This window comes from Pantherophis guttatus, chromosome 12 (assembly GCF_059756535.1).
Source record: "Pantherophis guttatus breed Tessera chromosome 12, ASM5975653v1, whole genome shotgun sequence".
NCBI classification, from domain to species: Eukaryota; Metazoa; Chordata; class Lepidosauria; order Squamata; family Colubridae; genus Pantherophis; species Pantherophis guttatus.
Window position 1 is genome coordinate 1,321,828 of NC_142074.1, and position 13,096 is coordinate 1,334,923.

At 47.0% G+C, this 13,096-nt stretch overlaps 1 protein-coding gene across 2 annotated transcripts in view; it reads left to right on the top strand.

The window, feature by feature from the left end:
- The first annotated feature begins 7,507 nt into the window (after window positions 1–7,507).
- Window positions 7,508–13,096, top strand: part of ATP7A (ATPase copper transporting alpha) — a 38,169-nt gene continuing 32,580 nt past the window's right edge. The window contains exon 1 of one of the 2 annotated variants that reach the window (XM_034435150.2): window positions 7,508–7,585. The gene's annotated coding sequence lies outside the window, so the exon portion shown is untranslated. Of the gene's footprint in view, window positions 7,586–11,721; window positions 11,904–13,096 lie in introns of those variants that run through there. The other variant, XM_034435149.3, reaches the window with a different exon arrangement.

Sequence of the window (13,096 nt, forward strand, 5' to 3'; positions counted from 1 at the left end):
AAAGACCCTTGACACCATTTGTAGTGAAAGGTATAACTTCTACTGAAGCCAAGAGGTTACGGCGCAGCAAAGCCAGATCTGAATATACCTGCGTAAACTCTTCTCCCCTCCCCCTGGTACTTTTGTAAATGTCCAATGGGGTTCAAACTAGGTGTTTTGGTAGCAGTCCTAACATTTGGCATCTTTGATGGGTATCATGCCCCCAGATACAATTTTTGTATATACTACTGTTCTCTGGCCCCATTGAGTGGCCGGGGCCAAATACCAATCTGTATTGTTTCGAGCTTACCCAATCCTCCAAATATCTTCAGATTTGACTTGTGTTCCGTTGCTACAAAATGGTGCTGTACATATATATATATATATCAGATGACCTCAGCAATTCTAAGGGAGAGGCTAGCAATGGGATGTTATATTCCGAACTTAGATCACTGCCAAGTTCCCAGAAGCCTCATCGGAAACTGCAGTCACATCACTAGACGGCCATATCAGCGAAAAGGCAATGGTAGCTCACCTAATGCTACCATCTCAAAACTCAAATAGTAGTATTGGTTGATACCAGGCAGGGACTGTCATGCCCCCAGATATAATTTGTGTATATACTGTTCTCTGGCCCCATCTAGTAGCTGGGGCCAAATACTAATCTGTATTGTTTGTAAACTGACCTGGCGGTTTAAAGGTCATCTACCCATAAACCCTCAGTCCCAAAACAAGTGCATCCTGGGAAGCCAGACTCTATTTCCTTTAGCATTTGGAAGGATACAGAAGCCCCAGGAAGAATTCAGCCTAATCTGTGGCACAAAAATCCACGTTCCATACACACAGCATCAGTAATGAGATTTATTTATTTATTTATTTATTTATTATTTATTTTTATATGCTGCCTTTCTCCGGAGACCCAGGGCGGCTTACAATGCGTTAAGCAATAGCCTTCATACTTTTGTATATTTTATACAAAGTCAGCTTATTGCCCCCACAAACCGGGTCCTCATTTTACCTACCTTAGAAAGGATGGAAGGCTGAGTCGACCTTGAGCCTGGTGAGAATTGAACTCTCAGTAGTTGCAGGCAGCTGGATCTTAAATACTGCCTTAGTAGGAGGCATTTGCCTCCTACGCCACTCAGGCTCCTTAAATTTAGATTTATCTGTATTTGTTCGTTGTTATTCTCACCAGCAACTCAACACTGCTTATTTTGTATTTGGGTTCTTATTGAACGTATTTCTATTTTTCCCAGTTTCACCCATCCTGTTCCTTTAATAAAGCATCCAGATCTACGCACATGGTCTACTTTATTGGAGGATAGGGGGCTTTAGCTGCATGCCAAGCTGCCCACAGAGTAACTGTGTAGTGAGGATAGAACTGTGGGCATTTGCATTCCGTTCTCACGCTTGGGTCCTTGGATCTGCCAGGCTCTGTTCCGGGCTGGCAACTCTGGTCCCTGTCATCCTCCCTCCCCATATCCTCTTACTCTCTCCTCCCCCCTCCCTTTATGTCAGGATGCCATCAAAGTGAAGCAGGGCTGAAGCAAAGCAGCTAGACACCAAGAGACAGTGAGTTCTAGTCCTGCCTTAGCAGTGGTGGGTTTCAACCAGGGTTACCAACGGTTCGCTTCACACACACACTTTGCGAACTTGCACTTCTCACAAGCACATTGAATTTCAGAACAGCTGAGGCAGGGTAATCCACTCTATCACACCTATCAGCTGGGCTAAAAATGAACAAATATAGGTAGGTATAGCGCAAGGGCAGGCGGGAGGACCCAACTGATGGTCGAAGCAAACCCGTTCGCTCTCACCTCACCATCTCCGCTACCGGCTCGCCTGAACTGAGGAGAACCGGTAGCAACCCACCACCGTGCCTTAGGTAAGAAACATGACTGGTGGCCTCAGGCCAGCTACTTTCAGTCCAACCTACTCACAGGGTGGTTGTGGGAAAAATAGGAGGAAGGAGTATTATGTTCACAACCCTGAATTATTTATAAAAAATAATAAAAGTGGGATAAACTAAACAATTTGACTTTTCAAATGGTCTTGAAAAGCAGCCCCACAAAACATTTTTTCTTTTCTTACGATTGACTCAAGACCAAGCAGAATATATTTATGCAGATTTTGACTGATAAGAAATAGCATGTTCCATAAAATTGGGAGTCTGGTACCACTTTTTCTAAGAAAACAGACCTTAGCTTTTAATGGTAAGGTTCGTGTCTTTTAATAAGATTTGTGAAAAATGCTGCCCTGATTGTCCCCATGAGCTCTGCCTACATGGGCTCAGGAGTCGACCCTGGGGAATCTGAGCAAATTGGAGCATCATTCTGCTGGAACTAAGATTGGCCCCTCCCTCCTCGCCTTTCAAAAGGGCCCGAAGGCTTGGCAGTGCCCTCCTGACCCAGCTACATTATTAGCACATTGGATTTCACTCATGCAGATTATTTTTTAAATAGTTTGATAATCACAGACCCAATGGAAACTATTATTGGTTTTAATGTGTTCCCATTGTGTGTGATATAAATTTTGTTACATTTTTGTTTTTGAACTTTTGGAGCCTGCCTGATCTATGTTTCATGGGAAAATTAAGGTTAGGTCTCCATGAATTCGGAGAGCAAAATGGACATTGCCAATGCATTCAGAGCACAAGGGTATGGTTAGGAGGCTGCATTTTTTTGAGACTGCTTTTTCCATGTTTCCTGGCAAAATACATGGGAAAATCCCAGTGAGGGAAAATTCACTTAAAGTTAGGGTTAGGTTTGGAGAACCGGTAGCAAAAATCCCCCCCCCGCCCATGCCCAGCTGAGCTGCGCGATCATCAAGAGGCTTTTTTTTACTTTTAAAATCATTAACAGCAATGCTTTTAAAAGTAAAAAAAGATTGCACACCACAGTTGGTCACCCCCCCTTGCGCTGTTCTACTTACCGCATGCCTCCTTTTGGCATGCACTGTGTGCGTGCACTCACATTTGGTGCGTGGTGCGCACTGCGCACGCGCAGCCAGCGAACTGGTAGTAAACCGGTTGAGATTTCACCACTGGTCTGAATCCATTGGCAATGTCCATTTTGCTCTCCAAATTCATGGAGACCTAATCCTAACCCTAAGTGGAGTTTACTCCAATAGGATTTTCCCATTTATTTTCCCATGAAGTGTAGATAAGGCAGGCTCGAAAAATATGCAGCCTCCTAACCATCCCTTTGGTTCTGAATGCATTGGCAGTGTCCATTTTGCTCTCTGAATGAATGAAGACCTAATCCTAAACCGATTTTCCAGCAATGGGATTTTCCCATGAAATGTAGATAGGGCAGGCTCAAAAAGTATGGACCCTCCTAGTCATACTCCGAATTCATGGAGACCTAACCCTATGTGGAGTTTACCCCAATGGGATTTTCCCATGTATTTTAGGACACATAGATAAGGCAGGCTCTAAAACAGCGGTTCCCAACCTTTTTTTGGCCATGCCCCACCTAAGCATTTCTAAAATCCTGATGCCCCCCCCCCAACATATCATTCTTACTATTCAAAAAGTGAACTTCTACTCACGTAGAGGAAGCCTAAAAGGCCATTAACAAGACTGGCCTAAATGTTATTTTAATGGGTTGTTTTATGTTATTTTAGTTTTGGCCAAATTATTTAATACTTTTAATTTGCTTTTAACTTTTATATGTGTGGGTTTTATCTTGACTGTACACAGCCCTGAGTCCTTCGGGAGAAGGGCGGTATAGAAATTGAAATATAAATAAATAAAAATAAAAAACTTGGTTTAAACAAGGTTCCAAACTACCCCCATTAAAAATCAAATTGACCCCCTATGGGGCATGGGCCCCACATTGGGAACCACTGCTCTAAAAGTATGCACGCTCCTAACCATACCCATGGGCTCCAAATACATTGGCAATGTCCATTTTGCTGTCCGAATTCACAATGACCTAACTCTTAATTCAGTGTTTCTCAACCTTGGAAGCTTGAAGATGGGTGGACTTCAACTCCCAGAAGCTTCTTCAGCTCTTGACAGGATAGTGGGGAATGGAAGGATTTATGTTCCTTGCAGACAGCTGGTCATTTGCATCCTTTTAGAGCAGTGTTTCTCAACCTTGGAAGCTTGAAGATGGGTGGGGGATTCTGGGAGTTGAAGTCCACCCATCTTCAAGCTTCCAAGGTTGAAAAACACTGTCTTAATTCTAAATGGATTTTCTGCCAATGGGATTTTCCCATGTATTTCCCCATGAAACATAGATAAGGCAGGCTCCAAAAGTATGCACCCTCCTTGGCCCCGGATCCATTGTCAATTGTCCTTTTCCTGGACAGTTTTGATTCTTGTCATCCTTGGTTTCCATTTTTTCATCTCCCAAAACTCCTCAGCAAAGTCGGGATTGAAAGCAATCTTGATGAGGGCCCAGGTGCTTTTGATATCAGACGGAACACATGGCAGATGTTTCCCTCAAGGGCCCGAGGGAGGCTCTATGAGCATATGGAAATGCTGGATTCCCTCATTCCGTTTTGCATCCTGGAGTGCCAAAGCAGCGTTTCTCACACTCGGGGCCTTTAAGACACCATAATTTTCAGACTATAAGATGCACCTTAATTTTTGGGAAGGAAAAGAAGAAAAGGAGAATTCTGCCTCTGCCTATTAGCATCAGGACCAGCGGCGTCCTCACTTCCATGCAGGTTTTGATAAGGAGCAGCACAGGCCTATTTATTTATTTATTTATTTATTATTTATTAATTTATTTATTCATTACATGTATATATGCCGCCATTCTCCCGAAGAACTCAGGGCGGCGAACACAAGTTAAGAAACAATTACAATAAAATCCCATTTTAAACCAAATAACTAATTAATAGTAAATAATAAAACCCGGGATCAGAGTCAAGCCAATTTGTTTAACAGCCAAGTCTTCAGGTCCCGACGGAAGGAACGGAGATCAGGAGCCGTCTGGAGCTCGGTAGGTAATTCATTCCAGAGGGTGGGAGCACCCACAGAGAACGCCCTACCCCTGGGCACAGCAAGGTGACATTGGCTCGCCGTCGGAACCCTGAGGAGAGCGGCCCTATGTGAGCGAACAGGATGGTGAGAGGCAGGCAGGAGAAGGTCATGCAAATATCCCGGACCTAAGTCATGTAGGGCCTTATAGGTGAGAACTAGCACCTTGAAGCGGACCTGGAGAACCACTGGTAACCAGTGCAGCTCACGCAGGAGGGGTGTTATATGGGAGTAACGAGGGGCTCCAGTAACAACCCGTGCGGCTGCATTCTGGATCAGCTGGAGTCTCCGGGTGCATCTCAGGGGCAGGCCCATGTAGAGGGAATTGCAGTAATCCAAGTGGGAAGTAACCAGGGCATGAGTGACTGTGCGAAGGTCATCTCAGTCCAGGAAAGGGCGCAACTGGCGCACCAGGTCCCCTGGTCACGGCCGTTAGATGGTCTTCTAGGGACAGCCGAGCATCCAGGAGGACACCCAAGTTGCAAGCCCTATCAACGGGGGCAAGTTTTCCCCATTTATCAAAAGTGATTGGGCCTCTGAAACCCAAAATGCCGGCATCCACAGCCACTCAGTCTTGGAGGGATTGAGTTTGAGTCTGTTTCTGCCCATCCAGGCCCGTACCACCTCCAGGCAACAGGACATCACGGAACGGGCATCTCTGGGGTGGTCTGGGGTGGAGATGTATAATTGGGTATCATCAGCATATTGATGATATTTCACCCCAAAGTCACGAATGATCTCACCCAGTGGCTTCATATAGATGTTAAAGAGCAGGGGGGAGAGAACCAACCCCTGAGGCACCCCACAATTAAGGGGCCTCAGGGTGGATCTCTGCCCTCCCGCCCACACAAACTGAAAGCGACCCGAGAGGTAGGAGGAGAACCACTGTAAGACAGTGCCTCCCACCCCTAACCCCACAAGTCGCTGCACTAGGATACCATGGTCGATGGTATCAAAAGCCGCTGAGAGGTCAAGTAGGACCAGGATGGAGGAACAACCACCATCCCGAGCCCGCCAGAGATCATTCACCAGAGCGACCAATGCCGTTTCCGTGCTGTGTCCGTGTCGGAAGCCTGATTGGTACGAGTCAAGGTATTCCGTTTCTTCCAGGAATTGTGGGAGCTGTTGCACTACTAGTCTCAACAACCTTCGCGATGAAGCGAAGGTTGGAGACGGGACGATAGTTACTAAGTGAGTCTGGATCCAGGGAAGGCTTCTTGAGGAGAGGTCGAACCACCGCCTCCTTAAGAGAGGCGGGGAAGTTCCCCTCTCTCAACGAAGCGTTGACAATTGCCTGGATCCAGTCTCTAGTCACCTCCCTGGCAGCCAAAACCAACCAGGAGGGACAAGGGTCCAATAAGCAAGTGGAAGAACTAAGTTTGCCCATAATCCTGTCCACTTCCTTGACAGAAACAGGGTCAAACTCAATCCAGATATTATTCTCAAGAATAATATAATACCCTAGTCTCCCGATTGGATTCTGGGCCGGGCCCCGATTGCGCCATTCTCCGTGCCGTCTTCTAACCTCCTCCCTGACAGTCAGCTGTTCCTCGGGCTCCATCCACGGCTCTATCAAGCCGGCAACACCTCGGCTCACTGGGAGGGGGTCAAAAGATGGTTAATTGACCCCCGACACCCCTGAAAATGTCGCCTCCCTAAGCTCGGGGTTCACTGCGGAGCCACCATTTTGGTCTGCTGCCCAACGGTCACTTTATCCCTTTAAAGCAGTGTTTCTCAACCTTGGCTGCTGGACGATGTGTGGACTTCAACTCCCAGAATTCCCCAGCCAGCTCTGCTGTCACTCTACCCCGTCACTCTACGCGCATTTAACCGGAGTGGGTGAGGGATGGTTTTCATGGGGGAAGAAGAGCCTTCCCACCCATAGCCGTAGGCAGCAAAGCAGCGCTTCAGTCCTCCTGGACGCTGCTGTCTCGTAAAGACAGTGACCGTCCACTAGGCCTCCCAAGCCCCCCTCACAGTTCCTGTTTTTGAGGCAGGTCTCGCCTAATCGGTATTTCTTCTGCCTTTGGTTTTTTTTTCCCCCTGCCTAAACGCAAAGCTTTGCTTTTCTCCACATGGAAATCCATTTTGTCGGATGGGGCCCATTGTTCAAGTTTGAATTAGCCCCTCTGGGCCTTTTTTCCCCCCTCACGATTTGGCTTCCCGCCAAAACCTCCAGCGAGGTTGCAACAGATCGCATGGGGGGGAGGGCTCCTTTACGTCATTGGCTGGCCTTGAGCCCAGAAGGTGGGGCCAACTTGGTGTATCACGTGGTGTCAGCTCAACGCCACGACGATCACGATGGAGGGGGGGAGTGACACATACACACACACACGCCCACCAGTCTTGCAAGGGGGTCCAAAACCCGGGAGATTAAAGTAGCCCCGCCTCACGTGGTTTGCATCACGTGATCCAGGCCACCCGACTCCTTTCCCCCGTCCACGTGACGCCGCTCCCTTCCGCTGGCCTTGCAGGGCGGCGTGTAGAGCGTAGCAACCGTCGCGCGGGAGGGCGTGGCCGAGCCGGCGGCTGAGGCGCGGGGCGGGGCGGGGCGGGGCAGGAGGGAGAGGTCCGGCGGCGGCGGCGGCGGCGCGCGCGGGATGGGCCGCGGCTGAGGTACGGCGCCTGAGGGAGCGAGACCCCCCCCCCGCCTCCCAAGGCTCTTCCCTCCGGGCTCCCTTGGCCCCGAGATCGGCGGGAAGCTGAGAGGGAGGAGTGGGGGGGGGCAAAGGAGCCTCTCGCGGGGGCTTTTAAGGGGGAGGAGGGGGAGGGAGGGCTTCTCTCGAAGACCCCCAACCCACCCCACCCTTAGCAGAAGGAGCCGGATTTGGGGGGGGGGCTCGGGGGTCCCGGTGACGGAAGAGAGAAGCGCGCCCCTCCTCCCTCCCTCTCTTTCTCTTTCAGATGAGGGGACTGCAACTCCCAGAATTCCCCATGCGGGCTGCGGAGCCTGGGACTTGCAGTCCACCCGCCTCCACGTTGTCTGGGACACAGGGGTCTCCAACCTTGGCCACTTTTAAGACTTGTGGACTTCAACTCCCAGAATTCCTCAGCCAGCTTTGCTTTGCTTTGTTGGCTGAGGAATTCTGGGAGTTGAAGTCCACAAGTCTTAAAAGTGGCCAAGGTTGGAGAGCGACGTTTTTTCTCTCTTGGGGCTCTGCGTCTCTGCTTTCCGGCCTTCTCCTTCCAAGGGGCAAATTGTGGAGGGTCTTTTCAACAGGAGCCTGAGATGGGAAGAAAGGGAATTCCTCCCACCTTGCCTGGGGTTGCTTTCCCAGTCCTGCCCTGAGCTCCTTTTGCGGCTCCCTTGCGGCAGCTCTTCACCTGCCTTCCGTTTCCCAAACATTTTCCTTGCCTTGCTTGACATGTCGCTTCCTTCCTTCCACGTTTCCTTTTTCAGACTCTGTGGATGCAGCAATATGTAAGGAAAGTGCTTTGAACTAAAAGAAGCACGTGTTTAATTTAGGAAGCCGATCTGCATTCGTGTGCAATGGAAGACAGAGGAAACATCTTTTTTCTTTCTTTATGCTGGCATGAAGAGAAACTGTGAAGGAGCTTTTTACTTCTTTTTTTGGATGAAATATTGCATCATATTTGAGGCTGAATCCTGCTCTGCAAAAACAGGGCGTCGGAGGTTATTAAAGTTAATTAGAGGATAATCTTTTTTATTTTAAGGGCATTTCTAAATTATATTGTCTGTCGCAAAACAATTAGGTAGGTAGGCCTACACATCTTAAAGTTGCTAAAGTTGAGAGACCCTGAGCTTGGTTATCTCCTCCAATAGCCCCACTCCATGGAGAAAGCAATTACCATAATTCTTCCTTTGATTCCAGCTCTCAGTTTCTTGGACGGGTGCTCCTGGGGCCTGTTTACATTGAATGCCACCTCTGAATCCATGTCAGATCAATTCAGACTGGGAGACTGCTGCCTGCCTTTGGCCCTGAGGTTATGCTGGGGCTGGGAATCTCAAGGACCCCCCTCCCAGATGGTAGAATCCAGGCAGAGGTCTAAAATGGCTAAATGGCCTTGCCAAGCGAAGGGCAGGAGGCGGAGGCAGAATGTCCTCTCTGCTTATTATCGTTTCCCTGCCAGAAAAATACTTTTGTATTAAAAAATCCAACCTTTTCAATCTTTACTTGTTTTAAAATAGTTTTACTTCCATGATTTGGTTTATTGTGCTTTTATGGTTTTATTTTAAAGGCTTTCCTTTCTCCTTTTCTTAAATCATTTTAAGTTATAAATTGGATTATAAAAGCTGCAAATAGTGTGGTACAGTTGGAAATTAGGTTAAATACCTGGTTTTCTTTACATTTATGGGGAAAGGGAATCAGTTGTTGGTTTAGCTGGAAATAAGACTTACCTATGTTTTTCTACGTGCACCTGTTGTTTGTAGGGTATTTCTTGTGTGAATCATAAACAAGTAATGGGATTTGCAGTGTAATGTGTAATGCATTTTTACAAAATCTTAGCAAAAAGTTGAAATGCAAATGCACTTATTTGGAATTCAGAGTCCTTGAAAGTTGCTGCTGTTGAATGTTTTACTTGATTTTCATCTATGCAATATTGCAAGGAGAAATACAGCCTGTTTCAGCTATAGACTCATGTCTCAATCAATCAATCAGAATAGAGATGGAAGGGATCTTGGAGGTCTTCTAGTTCAGTAATCCCCAATCTTTGAGGCTTGGTGGCCCAGCTGAGGGGGGGGGGGAGAGAGAGAAACTGGGATGTGCAAGTGCAAGCTGGTGCACATGCGTGCAAGTGCCTACCAACCTGCTGCTCATACAAGTTGAGCTCTTCTGGGATGTTGGGTGCTACTGCCAGCTTTGTATCATCTGCAAATTTGATGAGTTCCCCTTCTAATCCCTCATTTAAGTCATTTATGAAGATATTGAAGAGTATTGGGCCTAAGATGGAACCTTGGGGTACCCCACTGTTTCCTTCCTTCCATGTGGATGATTAAGGACTACTCGTTGAGTGTGGTTTGTCAGCCAGTTACAAATCCATCTGGTGGTGTTGCTGTGTATCCCACATTTTTCTAGTTTACCAAAAGTAGATTGTGATCTACTTTGTCAAATGCCTTGCTGAAGTCTTAAGTATACTATGTCCACAGCATTTTGCTAGTCTACTAATTTAGTCACTTTGTCAAAGAATGAAGTAAGATTGGTTTGGCATGATCTGTTTTTAACAAACCTGTGCTGACTGCTAGTTATAACTTTGTTTCTAGATATTCACAGATCTGTTTTTTGATTATTTCTTTCAGTGTCTTCTCAGGTATTGATGATTAATCTGTAGTTTCCTGGGTCTGTGTTTTTCTCTTTTTTGAAGTTGGGAACCACATCGGCTCTTCTGATCCTCTAGTGCAGGGGTGTCAAACTCAAGGCCCGGGGGCCGGATCTGGCCTGCAGGGTGCTTAGATCTGGCCTGCCAGGCTGCCCTGGAAACAGCGAAGGACCAGCCCATGGTGCCTCTGCCAGTGCAAATGGGACTCGGGAGGGCTGTGGGCGGCCCTTCAGAGCTCCGTTTTCCCTGGCAGAGGATTGCAGGAGGCTGTCGCAGCTGAAAACAGAGCTCGGGAGCGTGATTTCGCTGGCAGAAGTGTTCAGGTCACCATAGGTGCCCCAACACAAGTGACATCGAGCTGGCCACACCCACCCCAGCCCCCCAAGGTCAAACAGAACCCTGATGCGGCCCTGAATGAAATCGAGTTTGATACCCCTGCTCTAGTGGTTCCCGGTGCTCCAGGATTTTTGAAAGATATGGTACAATGGTTCTGAGATGACATCTGCCAGCTCCTTCAGAACTCTGGGATGTAATCTGTCAGGTCCCAGTGATTTATATTCATCAAGATCAGACAGGTGTTCTCTTAAATTTTCTTGCTTATTTTTATTTTTATTTCTAGTCTGTCTTCCACAATTAGGTTTTTAGTAAGTTGGGCTCTTTTTGCGTGAAGAGTGATGCAAAGAATGAATTAAGCAGCAGCTCTGCTTTCTCTCTGCCACCTGCTTCTTCCTTGCCATCTTCTCTCTTTAGTGGACTGACTGTCATCTATATATATTTCTTTCATATATGCATATCCTTTCGGCTTTGAACTCAATCTATTCATAACAAAGCAAGCTGTAAATCTAATTGATACTGGCATCATTTAACTCCTTTACACTTGCTATAAGTGGTTTGTGTTTGAAGAGAAAATCTTTGTACGTATACTTATGTTACTAAATACATATATTTATTGAGCCTGATCAGCTCAAGTTGGACTCAGCCTTCCAAGGTTATTAAATCAAGCTTCAAAGGCCTGTTTTCACAATCTTGTTGAAAATCAGAAAAGAGAGTACATTCACATACATTCATTTTGTAGTGTGGGAGACCAACAGAGAGAAGGGGTGGGTCTGCAAAGAAGTTGGATGGATTCCCCTCAGGAGAGTCGGTCTCCTGCAGCCAAGCTCTGCAGGGCTTTAGAGATGGTAGCCCAGGCCCTTGGAGCCGACTCAGAAACCTATTGGTAGCTAGGGCCATGGCCCCAGAATGGGCATAATCATTCTCTCATTGCGACTGCTGCATTTTGTACCACTGCCGCTTCCAGGTTGTCTGCGAAGGCGGCTTCAGAGGCAGAGGGTGTTCCAGGTAGCGAAGGTTGTGGTGATGAGGATGCGAGTCAGTCACTGTCCTTGGGGCTTCCTAGTCCATCTGGGGCCACACCTAGCACCTGAGTTGCATTTTTTCTTTTTATAATTATTGTCTCTTTATACTTGGTTAGCTGCTGAGAGTCTTGAAACTGCATCTGCAAAGACCTATGGGAAATAAATACAATAGCTGCCGTAAAGTGGGCAAAGACTCCTGTTCTAGGAGGAGCTGTTAATCCAGGAGGACACCCAAGGCAGCCACATTTCAAGAGGTGCCTTCAACCAAGGAGAATGCAATGGCCTCTTGCCCTCAAGTAAGGCAGCATTAACTACCTCCTAAATCAAAGCATCAATTCCCCCTCCATGTTTTTCTAATCCAAGATTGGCAGGGCGGGGGGGTCTCCACCATATTCATGGCTAGTGTCTCACTTGTTTGTTTTTTTTCTTTTCTGGATCTTGTTTTTCTGTATGTCCTTCCTTAGTATTCATGCATGGTAGCAAGCATAGGGTGATTTTGACATATTAATTTTGGGAAGCCCTTAAGGAATATCGAATGTTGGCATAATAGATCATTGACTTTTGTTAATATTTCTTCCTCTCCTCCATATTAGCAGGGACAAATGTCTATCTTCCATCTGTCGCTGCAGCTGCCCATGGCAAAAGTACTGCTGGCCCCAGTATGAAAGAAATGAACATTTCCCCCCCACCCCGCCTCTCGTTCACTCAAAACCTTAGAAAGTGTAGCTAAAAAGGGTGTGATCTGCTCAACCCCGTGTTCTCTAATGCTTTCCCCTCCTTGCTTCCACCTGCACATCTTTCTTGCTACAACCACAAATGTGTGGGGAGTGTAATGTTGAACTTTATATTAACAGGCGTCCTGAATCATCAGTATGGCTTGTATCTGACTTGTAATAAAAATAAAAGTTGTAAATGTTATTTCTCCCATACTTGTGAAGCCACGAAAGCTCATTTTCTGTGGTAATACATTCACCAAACCTCTTGCTCTGAAAAAGTGTTTTGTCTAATTCTGTTTGTGCAACAATAGCAAACACACAGCCAAGTGCGCAAAGAGTAGATGGCAGCTGATGTCAGGAGGGCTTTTGCACAATACGGTTGTGCCCACTGCTAGATTGGGAAGTCATTCAAAAAAATTATTCATGCCCCAGTGGCATGGGGGGGGGGCACACCACGATACCCTCATGTGCCACCACTGCTCTGCAACCTGCATTGGTTACCAGTTGGCTTCTGGGCACAATTCAAGATATTAGTTACCACCTATGAAGCCCTTCGCAGCACAGGGCCTGCTTATTCAAGAGGCCGTTTATTTCCTATGGTTTCTGCCGGCCCAGTAGAATTAGGTAGAATGAGCCTGAATGGACCAGGAGGTCCATTCAAATGATCTAATCTTTTGGGACCTAAGAATTCGGCTTTCTCCATTTCCAGACTTGTCCTTTGGTACTGCAGGCCCCCAGAGATCCGGACAACTTTTGCCTGATATCAGGCAGGA